At 39.4% G+C, this 12991-nt stretch overlaps 2 long non-coding RNA genes across 2 annotated transcripts; both read left to right on the forward strand.

The window, feature by feature from the left end:
- The first annotated feature begins 5496 nt into the window (after nucleotides 1-5496).
- On the forward strand, nucleotides 5497-7177 carry LOC134464681 (uncharacterized). The gene is made up of 3 exons (XR_010038018.1): nucleotides 5497-5816; nucleotides 6640-6680; nucleotides 6897-7177. It is a non-coding gene; the product is annotated as an uncharacterized LOC134464681 (long non-coding RNA).
- A 2139-nt stretch (nucleotides 7178-9316) lies between these two features.
- On the forward strand, nucleotides 9317-12210 carry LOC134464680 (uncharacterized). Its single transcript, XR_010038017.1, has 3 exons — nucleotides 9317-9382; nucleotides 9524-9592; nucleotides 10983-12210. It is a non-coding gene; the product is annotated as an uncharacterized LOC134464680 (long non-coding RNA).
- The last annotated feature ends 781 nt before the right edge of the window (nucleotides 12211-12991 follow it).

The following is a 12991-nucleotide window of genomic DNA, read 5'->3' on the forward strand; positions in this document are numbered from 1 at the left end:
CTGATATAACTCAGTGCTGTCGGCGATGTCGCATTTTTATAAATAATAAGTTAACAAGACCATCAGGCAACCATCCTTCACAAGCTCAATACGTAGCCTACATAGAAACATAAGCTGCGCTGTCACGTGTGTGTGTGTGTGTGTGTGTGTGTGTGTGTGTGTGTGTGTGTGTGTGTGTGTGTGTGTGTGTGTGTGTGTGTGTGTTTATACTTACTATGCGTGTGTAACTAAATTAGGCTACTGCAAATTGCCTCATCCTAACGTCTTTGCCTATCCTGGCTATTTATCACGTGCTATTTTGAGTATGGAGGAGCCCACATAGAAAATCTTGCTTGCGCACAGGTTCTGTTGTTATTACAGTGGTCTCGGGCTTCGGACGGGTTCGGACACTAACATTTTAATTAGTCTCGGGCTCGGGTCGGTGTCGATCACTTTTCTGTCGGCTGAGGGCCGGGCTCGAACAGAAAAAAACGGCCCGAGCCACACTCTAACACACACACACGGTCAATATCTCCTTACCATTGAGAGGTCGAGTGGCTAGCGGTCTAAAAGACGGATGCATGCATGACCACGTAGCCACACACACACACACACACACACCCACACACACACACACACACACACACACACACACACACACACACACACACACACACACACACACACACACACACACGCGCGCGCGCACAAATGGACGCACGCAAACACACACACAAGGGGTGCATCAAGCGCCCCAACGTTTGAAAATCCTGCTCTGCTTCTGCAAAATTGTTCCTTTGTATTAATATAACACCCTTGTAAAATCTTAGCGATTTTGGTTGATGTTAAAGGGTGGCACAATATGCTTGACATTTTGAATGGCAGTGGATGGGTGATTTTAGCCAAATCCTTGAAAAGTGTGTTTTTACACTATTTTGGTCAAAACTAGTAAAGAGAATCATTTGGAAGAATGCTCCTGTTCCCTTTCCACTTTCCCAGATTTGAAATTCCCTTTGCGTCTTTTTAGAGCCTTCCTTCAGCAAGGGTTTAGCCCCCACTTGCTAATATTTTAGCCATGTCCAAACACCCATGTATCCATCTTTTAGCCATTTGTTGAGGGGTTTGATGTCCTGGGGAAGTGGAGAAGCAACTAGAGCATGCTTGTCCAAACTAAGGCCCGCGGGCCAACTCCGGCCCGCGAGCCCGTTTTTATTGGCCCGCGGCAGATTTTTAAAATGTGATTGAACATGGCCCGCACATTACATTTGACCTACATTGTAACTCTGTTGCAATTCTGAGTTTGAACACCAAGTGGCGCCACCCGCTAAAACTTCTCCACTTCCACCTGGTTAGTTGTTTCTTGTTTGTTAGTAGTCCTATCAGAGAAACAAGGGGAAAATGATGGTTGCTAATAAGTTGCTGCATCCAAAGGAAATATTTTGGCTTGACCACAAATGAGCAATGCCTTCTAACAAACACAGATGAACTAGTTTGCAAAATCCTATGCATGGGAACCCAGACCTGTTCACGCTGAGTTCAGGATGACAGGCTGGGAACTAAAGCATGATGCTAAGATATTTTTCAAGTTTCAATTGGGGCCGGGGTAGTTTGGGTACTTTTTTATCACCTTGTTAAAATAAGATGTAATCGGCGGTTTGGTAGTAATGATATTATGGCATTGTTATGTTAGCGCCGTCCATCACCAAATAAAAGGAGACAGTTACGGCAACAGCTGCTTACAAACACTCCAAACTTAATTAGCGGTTAGCGTTAGCGATTGCTTAGCACTTTTATTTGTAACTTTAACCCACAGTAGGAATAGTATCATGCTGTACTGTAAGCACATTTCGCACAAGTGACATTATTTTTTGATTGCTTTGTGAATCCATCCTGTAAAATTGCCTCTTTGGCTGTAGCAAGTTAGCTAAACATGCTAGGTTACGACAGAACAAAGTCATTTAACCCTATCGCGCCGGATGCATCATCTATGATGCATCAAATTCAAAGCCCTCTCCACGCTGACACAAAAAAAAATCCATCTCAAAAACATCCTGCGTGTCATTTCCAAACGTCCTGCAGTACGCGGAAACCGCCACAAGAGAGCAGCGGTCAACAACAAGTTGATCACAGCTCGGCGAAAAATGCAAAAATGGAGTAGAAGCGGTTTCCCTGACCGACGCTGAGATATCGACAAATTGCAAAAGGTTTGTGTACAAATTTCCGAAATATAACTCTACATCCTTTAATTTGAACACTTGCTTTGTGCAATTAGTCAAGGAAGAGTTTATATTTTTACACCGTGTTGCAGAGAGATCGTGCTAAAACTGATGAGACATATAAGCACCATCCGGCGGTGGCAGGAAGTCAGCCATCAATGCATTTGCTCCATAGGGAAACTTACAAAGCATACCACGACGATCGTTTAAGAAAACACACAAGTTGTTTTACTTCAAGACAAAGATATTGCCTTAAGAAACACGTTTTACTTGCGATTTTGAAAATGTAATGCAAAATGTTGAAATTATGATCTCGTAAAAAATGCATTGAAGTGAATGGAGAAATGGTCCAATTGTAGTAATGGACCCATATATTCAAATTACACATCAAAAATGAATAATGATCTATATTACACTCATAAATAGGTTGTTAAGCATTCGATCAGCTATGTTTTTACATAGATTTTAAAAAATTACCCAACCAGGCTGTGGGAAATGTAAAATATGGTCCTGCTAAAACAAGGATAGGCTTAAAAAAATGGCAGGATCTCACTAAATATTTAAAGATAATCCTCAAATTAAATTGTCTGACAACTTTTTTAAATAAAAAAAAGATGCAAATGATTTAAANGTCATTTTTCAATGGTCATGAAATTGGAATTTTCATTCCCTTTAAAGCCTGATGCATCATATATGATGCATCAAATATCTCAGTGACCTTAACAAAATTTTGAATTTTTTTTTTACATTTCTTATAAGGGACCAATATTGAAGCAAATTCCAAAAATATATAATTTTCTCTCATTGCTTTCATGGTTCAGGTTTCACAGGGTTAAACTGAGGGAGGCAGGCACGGAGAGAAGAGCTGCCTTGTTGTTTTCATCCCTGCCTGCGTGCGTCTGAGAGAGGCACTTGATCTGATTGGATCAGCTTGATTTTCACATTAACCCATGAAGTGCTGGGGAACAGCAAGTAGTGGCTATAATAAGAATTAAATACAAATAAAACAGCATATAAACATGCATTGATTGATTGTAGGCAATAATAAAATATCAATTTAATAATAATTAGTAACAATTAATAATAAGCTTAACACTTTGGTGACTGAGCCGAACATTCCATTTTTTTCACACTTGATGACCTTGTGTCAAACAAAAGCGTATTGTGTGGCCATACTACATGGTAGAGATACAATACACACACCATTGTAATCAGAATTAGATGCACTTTAAAATGATATAAAACATGAATAGGTATGCATGTTTCATTATAAATTACTTCAATAAATATCCTCAAAAATAATAAGAAAAAATGTAAAAAAATGAATTTGTCATCACAAATCTTACTTTACCCCTAATTTCTTTTGTAGATATAGAAAAACTTAGAGTGTATGAAAGACTAATTAAGTTGTCCCCTACTCAATGAAAAAAAGTTATGGTCAATTCATTATGCCTTGCATGATGCAGCACAAATTATAGAATCATAGATTTGCTTCAGAACAGAATGTCTTAACGGTTCAATTTGACATTTGACCCAAATCTTAAGTCTCAATGGTCAAAAAGGTTGTTTTAGACACAGCTATATGTTTGATTATACTTTTGGACACACAAAACAACATATAGGCATATGGAAAAGTTTTCACCCGTTAAATTACAGCTAAACCAAGCATAGTGAAACACATACATTTTTTCCCCGTCTCACCATGAAAACACTCAATACTATAATTGTGCAGAATGTTGTTGATTTATTTGCAACCATGAACTTTTACAAAACATATTGAATAAGATGACCTTTTTGGTCATTAACACTGAGCACCCATTACAAATAATATATATATATTTTACAATGGATGAAAAGTTACGTTGACCTAAATATCCAAAAATAACATTTCTTGTTTTACTTTGCTTAGATTTCACTTTTTTTCTTATGATCGAAAATTAACAATCATGTAATTGAATATTACACAATAACTAGGTCAATCAAAACATCACATGTCATTACTGGGTTTCCATTTCGTCTTATCATCATACTTGTAACTTTTACTGTGACAAAACTGGAAAGAAAAAAAAAAAAAAGAAAAAAGGGCGATGAGAATGTCCAATTCCGCCCGACTACTTTCTCTACATGTGCCATCCCTACAACCGAAGTACAGTATGGCTTCCTGAGGACTGCCTCCCATGCCTATGTGTTGGTGAAGGCACAGATTTGCAGGAGCAGGGCATCAGTTTAAAAAAGCTTTAAAAAATGTATTGCCCTCGTCATTGTCCCTTTTGTTGATGGAACATCAATGTAAATACCAGGTTGGCAGAGTGGACGGAAAGGTGGCAGTTGGGGAGCGTGGTCAGCATCATGACCGCTCCTGTATGGATGGGCAGGTCTCACTCTCCCCATCTCCTTCCTCGTCCCTTCGCCACACCTGGACGCGCTGCCTCCGACATCCGGTTGAGTTGTGGCCCATCCACCTCAGAATTGGAGAAGGGCTGAGGCTGAGTCGTGGTCAAGGGAAGATGTTGAATTCTAGATGTTGAGATACACACACACACACACACACACACACACACACACACACACACACACACACACACACACACACACACACACACACACACACGTTATTCAAAGGCCAAATTCCGTCAGAGTTGCAATTGAGCATACTAAGGCACATGTTATGGCACTCTTGCTTAGGCTACTCCATCTAGACTTGCCCATATTGACACAAACAATTCTGCAATGTGTTGACAAAGGTCGAATCTAAATTCACCCCCAGGGAGTTTGGCTATGAATTGACTATGAATAATTAGTAGTAGAAGGTCAGACATGCTACACAAACTCAGCCACAAGTGTTACAAGGCTACAAGTAGTAGGTCTAGTGCCTAACACACAGGCTGAACCTGAAGAACTTTGTTTACTCAGGCAAAGCTTTCATTTGCGAGATGAAGTGAGATGAACAGTGTTATAAAAAGTCACAAAACCTTGGTTGATTTTACTTGTAATACAGTCCATGGGCACAGTACCTGCAAAACAGTCTGATCAGACTGTTATTCCAGTAACCGTGCATTTTAGTGAGGCTGAAAGTAAGCTAGCCATCATGCAAAATCTGGCTGACTGACCATAGGCTACTGGGCTGAGTATCTGACTCACGAGCGAGATAAAGGGAGATAAAAGGTGCAAAATCTCGGTTTATTTTAGGTGTAATGCAATCACTAAACACACTACATGCAAAATATAGTCTGTCCAAACTGTAATCCCATGTAACCAAACTTTTTGCGAGACTACACTGAAAAAAGAGGGAATGGCGGGTCTTTGAATTAACCTATATAAAGTAAATAGATGCAAAACAATTCATTAACATTCCTTGAGTAAACATGATTTCATCAAATAAGGATAATGTGTTCTTGGAGACTGCTGAATTGGCATGTTTCTAATGCTTTGAATGAACATGATTAAGTTGTGTCCGGGGTGGCCTCCAGTCCTGAGGTGGCGCTAGTGCACCACTTTCTAAGACAAGAAGAAGCCGGAAAGTTCCAAAGCCAGAGAGCCGTTCGCCTCAGCTCGGTCCTACTCTTCAGTCTCATCTCGCTGGAATAGTGTTGTCATGTGTGAAGATATACACGAAATTGAGTAAGTAACTGAAGTACTTTCATTTATGGTGGGCGATGTAGTACTGCTCGTGTGTCTTTTGTGTGTGGAAGCTGAGCTTAGACTCTACTACATTTACCTGCGCAGTGCTCTTTGCTTAGTAACAGGTGCACTGCAAGCACATGCAGTTGAAAGAATGGAAGATATTTACATTTAGGATATTCAAAGGATGTAGTAAAAACTGCCACTGTACAAAAATCTAGCTGGTCATCTTCAGTTAATAGCTATATTTGCGCAGGAGGCTCTGATCCGTTAATGGGGGAGGGGTGGTGGGGGTTATGCACAACGAACTAGAACTTGATCGAACACGTTGCATGCTCACGAGAACAGAGGGCTGGCGTCGTTTCGGTGTGTTCATTTTAAGCCAAGTAGAACTATTCTATTTTTAAAGTTTTCTTTTTTGACCCAACCCAGGTGTTTAATGCACACATGCACTTGTGGTCTTAACCGAAGGTTAATCAAATGTAAGCTTTCCTGCACACGAAGTCAAAGAATAACCGACCTAGATAGAGTGCATATAACCTGAATTTAAACTTTGCACAGGGAATTGGATGAAACATGTGGGAATAGTATCCTATTTATTGAAGTGCATAGCACTTTTTTTTTTACTTGCACTTATGGTGCAATGCAAAGCATGCACTGCCTTGTCATCTCGTTTTACTTAGCCTATATCTTCCTCTTTTAAGTGGAGCATTGTTTACAAGTAGCCTAGTTTACAGAATGCATGCTCCTCATTCACGAATCCTGTGCTGTTTATAAATGCTTCACCTCACCAATTCCTCCTTTCTTTCTTTCTTTCTTTAAGGACTTCTGGCACAGCGGCCTGCACTGTTCGAAGTCTGTAAGGTAAGACATTCAATGCTGATTGTCTTTAAGGTTTTTAGTTTGTTTTTGTGTGTGTGTGTGTGTGTGTGTGTGTGTGTGTGTGTGTGTGTGTGTGTGTGTGTGTGTGTGTGTGTGTGTGTGTGTGTGTGTGTGTGTGTGTGTGTGTGTGTGTGTGTGTGTGGATTTTCCCTAATGTTTATGATTTGACAATCCTTTGGGCTCTTTATGTCTTTTCAGATCAGTGCTGAATTCAAAAGAATCACCACAGTCCCCCTGCAATCCAAGCAACTGTTGCTGAATTGGCTGATGTAAGTTTCTGTATTTTTTGCCTGTCTACTTGATGGTTCCTGAGCAGAAAGCCTTTTTTTACTATTAAGTTACACCCCTGCATGTTATAACCCCATAGAGAGGATCATGATCTGCCTTAGTAGTCATGGTACCAGTACATTCATATGCCATGTTTCTTTTGGTGGCAGTCAGCTTCCCAATGTTGATGCCATTCATAGAATCTCAAAACAAATCAGTCCCACCACCATTTTCGACCGTAAAGATGGGACTATTTTCTTTATACTTCTCCCTTGGCTACTATCACACATGCTTGAAACAATCTAAAGCAAATGTGTTCATCATGGTTTCATCAGAGACAAACAGATTGCTGGAACCATGTCCTCTGGTCTGATGACACCAACATGAACACGTTTTTTCGGATGGTGTCAAGCATGTGTGATCTTAACCAAGTGAGTAGTACAAAGTAAACTGTCCCATGCTCATGGTCAAGTAGTGGTAGTGTAGGCGAGTGCATTTAGGGTTTAACCCCCAAAAAATTGATACAAAAGGTTTTTTCATGGATTGTATTACTATTGGACCTGCTAAATGACATACTAAAAATCTAGTAAAATCTGACTTTGGGAAATTAGTTTTTTCAACATAGCTGCCATAGGCTTATTATAAGGGTCAAGAGACACTCCAGGTGAATAGGCCAAAAAATTTAGCTTGCCGATATCACCATGAAACTTAATCCGGTGATTACTCACATGTTTGTGAGAAAAAAATGTATTGCAAGTTTTCTGAAATGTTATGTTTTAATATGGTAATTGGACTATATCTAATTAAATATGCATTACATTTCAAAATGCAAAAACTCAAAATCTGAAAAAGCCAAGCTCAAAATTACTCTTTTATTTTGTTTCTAGTAAGCCAGAAGATATCTTCAGAAGAGATTATGGACATCTCTTTTTGTTTTGTAGTAAATCTAAAAATCTTTGTGCAGACTCACTAGCTAGCATTTTTTTTTTCAAAACATGATTATTTAACATCTCTCTTAGATAAATAATTGAGTTTTATGTTTCTCAAGTTCTTCCAGACATTCTTTGAGTCTGGTGGTATCATTCTTAGCATGTATCAAGGGCAAGGTCAGCTGTCCTCAAATCATAGCCTCTCCACAGAGGTGTCCTAGGGGCTGGTGCTGGGACTCCTATTTGCCATGTACACCTCATCACTGGGCCATGTTATCTGTTCTCACAGCTTCTCATACTACTGTTACACCGATGAAGCACAGTTGTGCCAGATGACTCCACGGTCACACACATTTCCGCTTGCCTCTCTGAACTATCCAGAAGTATGAAGGAATGCAACCTTCAGTTGAGCATCGCCCAAATGCACTGCTGGTGATCCCAGCCAAAGATTTAGGTTGCCATGATATCGAACTCAATATGGATTCTGCTACTGTTGCCTCAAATAAGGCCACAATAAATCTAAGTGTCATTGTTGATGACCATCTATCCTTCTCTGACCACATAGCCTCAGTTTCCCAGTCATGTCCTCTTTTTCATGCCCTAATTGAATACAAGGCCCTGACCCTTGCCTATGAAGCTACAACAGGCCCTACTCTGGCTTACCTGAAAGCTATGCTAAAGATATGTCCTTTTAGGACATTGTCTGTCTCCAGTACCAACCGTTTCACCTTGCCCTCTACTTACACATGTAGTGGCTCCTGTCTATTCAGTTCAGCTGCTGAAAGACCCAAAATACCTAGTGACACCATGATTCATCACTGATGATGTGCCCTGACAAACAACACATGGATATTACCATAGCAGTAGTGTCTTTATCCACCCAAACAGCACTCCAAACAAACAGATCCTGAAAACATGTTAGTTCATGCCAATGTAATTATCATGTAGTAACCTTTATTTTAAAAAAAAACTTTGATCTTGAAAATTACACCTTTCCTGAAGTTAGATTTTCCTAGATTTTTAGTATGTTAGTAAGGACAGCTGGATGTATTGAAATCAGTTGAAAAACCTTTTGTATCAATTTTTTTGGGGTTTGGTGCATTTTGGCCATACATGTACTCGACTAGTGAGACAGACATGGTTTTAGGCTGGATGCATGGCGTCAATATTGGAAATCTGAATTTCACCAACATGTACCATGACAATTGAAGCAGATCATGATACAGTCTGTGATTTTAAAGGTGCAGAGAGTGATTTTTTCAAGTAATTTATTTCCAGAAGTCATGCTGCACAGGTTACAAATGTTCTCCTTTTTTTTTTTTTCTTTCTTTCTTTCTTTCTTTCTTTCTTTCTTTCTTTCTTTCTTTCTTTCTTTCTTTCTTTCTTTCTTTCTTTCTTTCTTTCTTTCTTTCTTTCTTGAAGTTGTACAAGATGCACCATTTCTGAGGACTTCTGGCACAGTGGCCTGCACTGTTTAAAGTTCGCAAGGTAAGACATTCAATTCGGATTGTCTTTAATGTTTTTTTGTGAATTACAGCGTTTTATCTCCTTTCTTGAATGTGTGTGTGGCTTTCTCCTAATGTTAATGATTTGATTGTTAAATCCTTTGGGCTCTTTATGTCTTTTCAGATCAGTGCTGAATTGAAAAGAATCCCCACAGTCCCACTGCAATGGCCTGCACTGTTCCAAGTCCACAAGGTAAAGCATTCACTTTGGCCACAACCCTACCCAGTGCACCTTAACAACTTGACTCCTGCTTTAAATTAGCTGTTACCTGAAAGGGGGTGACTAAATATTCCAGTGATATAAGGAGCTGCTTCTCGAATTTTTATATTTAAATTTTGTCGTACTCTGACCAGTGAATATTAGATTATTGCTTAGTACTAGAATTGGAGTTATCTGAGACGAGATGATCTGATCTGAGAAGTGTTGATGACTACCTCCCTGGTGTTCCCACGCTCAGTGTGGAGTGTGACACTAGTTAGTTTGTATGCATTGTGCTATGCTCAACATGACATTGAGAAGCTTCAGTTGAAAGTGAGCAAGCTATCCCACGCTTTCCTTATTCCAATACACTTACTACACAATGCATGTGCAGCTAAACAAAAAGAAATATTAATATCTTCTATGTAGAAACAAAATGAGCACTACAATGAAGGATATAATATCTGAGAGCACTTTGTTGACACATGTTTTTCACTCTGATTGGGGGGGGGGGTAGAAATCAGAGTCGACAGAGTGCACCAGCTGTGTTACGCATTTCATTATATTGTCCATTGTATGTATGCCTAGAATATTGCACGTTTTATTTTTAATCATCTTAAGTTATCAGGGAAACTTATTGAGATGGGGAAAACTATAAGAACTTATTATTTCAGCCCCTTGACAGACAAGCCCTGCATGCCATATTACTGCACGCATGCACAAACGCCAGAGAGGTTCTCAATTCATCTCAGATCAGAGAGCAGAGAAATGCAGTAGACTTTTCCTTCAAAGTCTCCTCGCAAGGAACAGTATATACCGTACCTGTATATGCATAATGAAACTTGTTCTCTTAATTGAGACGAACTGATCCTTACATCTCTGTGCTCTGAAACACCTTAAACAGAGGATTGGCATCACTGGTTGTCTACTACAAGCTCCTTGTAGATCCCAGCGAAGGACACAGTAGACCTGGGGTGTTGTTCCATATGAGAGTGAACTTTTTCATTGGCCTGGGCCCACTGGTATTCCTGTGACACACCAAGTTTCATGTCAAAGTCTTGTCATGCTATGCAATGATCTTGCAGGCCACATAAAATTACTTCATGGGTCACAATTGGCCCTGGGTTTGAGTTTGACATCCCTGCAGAATGAAGGCAACTACACATCTTTGGCTCTGGTATTTGACGACCTCAGGACAATTCACACCAGCGTTAAATCATCATCCAGGTCCCACATCAGAATTAGAACTGAGAATCTTGACAGTGAAACAGAGGACATGCTTTGGACTTCGCAGTAACCTACTGCCCAGCTTAATGTTGATTTATTTGTTAATTCAAATGGCTTGGTTAATTTGTGTTTATTTACTTTTGTCTGTGTTGAATAGGTCATGGATGAAGTTGCCGTAGACGAAGCAAATGAAGACATCACTATTGGAATCTGCTCTGACAGAAGATTGGGCATCCCACCCTTAGGACATTGTCAGTTTTAGTGTATGTCTGTCACACACGTGACACCCAATCGGAAAGGACTCTTTTTTTTTCAGCAACTAAAAAACTGTGAAATGTTTAAGTGAAATGTACCTTTTTTCTAGAGATCTATTTGCTTGTATGCACTTCCAGCTCCTTGCTGGTTTAAGAATAGCACTTGAGTGTGCATATGTTTTGTACATACTGTGTTGATTTTGACCCAAACTAAAGACAAACAAAATACCAAGATTAGACTTAAATAAGACTGGGTAATGACACAAATGTGGTCACCAAAGAGGACAACCAAATGAATGGTGGACTGCCAGATGCACGTGCACATGCATACAGTATACGCGCATGAATGCACACACGCACACCTACTAGTGTGGACTAATGCACTTAGTCAATGAGCTAAAAGAACTGTATGTAGAGTGAATTTTATTTGTGTCCGATGTGTTCACATGAATGCTAATCCAGCCAGAGAGCACTTTTTCACAGCAACCAAACAAATCATTTTCTTAAAGGTGCACTGTGTAGGATGGTGACCAGAGTAGGCAACTATGCTGCACATTGAAACGGTGCTGCCTATTACCAACTTTGTCCTTTTCATGAATATTTACTTAGTAATAAACGAAAATGTGTTAGTATGACCAAAGTTCAGTAAGTTTACTAAAAATCTGTATTTCTAGAAATTCAAAATGGCAGCCAGTGGAGAAGATTCCTCTCTTTCCTCCTCCCCCTTTCATGTATGGAAAGAGCAATTTCCCCAGTCATAACGACAACTTAAAGTTTGGTGGTAAATATTCATGAAAAATGCAACATTTGTGCATGGGCAACATGAAATCTCAAAAATAAACTACTGAAAATAATACACAGTGCACCTTTAAAGCGAATTGGACTTTCTTTTTGTTCACAGACTCTGCTCGTTGTATTTCCTGCTCGTTGATTGGTGTAAGAGTAGCAGTTATTTGTGACTGTCCTTATGTTTTGTATATCTGTGTGCATTTTACATGCGTACAGTGAAAGTCAATACATTTAATCACAGAATCCTTTTTTTGTTTTTGTTTGCACATGCCTGTACATCAAATTGTGATCTGCAATGCATTTGTATAGCCTAGACCTAATATGTTTACCATGTTTTTTTGGGGGGGGGGGGGGGGGGTGGATTGAGACTAAAGAATCATGTTACTGAAATGTAGCTGTATGCATGATTCCATCACCTTCAATAAACATGAAAAACATACTTTCAAACTATGTCAAAGTTTTGTGTTTTTCCAACATATTTTCTCGTTAATGGAATACCAATTAATTGTTTAGGATTAAAGTGATTTCATCACCTCTGATTTAGGTGAAAAAAACATTTTGTGACTATTTAAAAAAAATCACATTGTTCCATCACATTTTTATGATGCTGGAACATCAATAAGTTGTGTTAGGTTGAGGTGATCCAATCACCTCCGTTTAAGGTGATAAAATCACTTAAACCTTACACAATAAAAATAGGGGAAGAAATCATGTTGACCTTACACAATTGGATTGTGTGGGACCGATGTACACATTAAAATCATGTAGATCCAACGAATATTTTCTTTCAGTGTACACGAAAGCTAGCCATCATACAAAACAGCTGACTGATAAGTCATTTACTCGGCTGAGTCTCTCATGAGCTGACAGATAAAGCGAAATAAACAGTGATATAAAGACACATGTCTTGGTTTATTTTAGTTATAAATGCAATCCGTGAACAACACAGTCTGTCCAGGTTGCCATCCTCCCGTAATCAAACGTTTAGGCGAGGCTGCATGTAGCTAGTCGCCAAACAAAACAGCTGACTGAAGCCTGGGCTACTCGGTGCCAGCGAGATAGAGCGAGATAAACAGTGATGTAAAAGGCACAAAACCACAGTTTATTTGTAAGAGAGTTAAAA

This window comes from Engraulis encrasicolus, chromosome 15, assembly GCF_034702125.1.
Source record: "Engraulis encrasicolus isolate BLACKSEA-1 chromosome 15, IST_EnEncr_1.0, whole genome shotgun sequence".
NCBI lineage: Eukaryota > Metazoa > Chordata > Actinopteri > Clupeiformes > Engraulidae > Engraulis > Engraulis encrasicolus.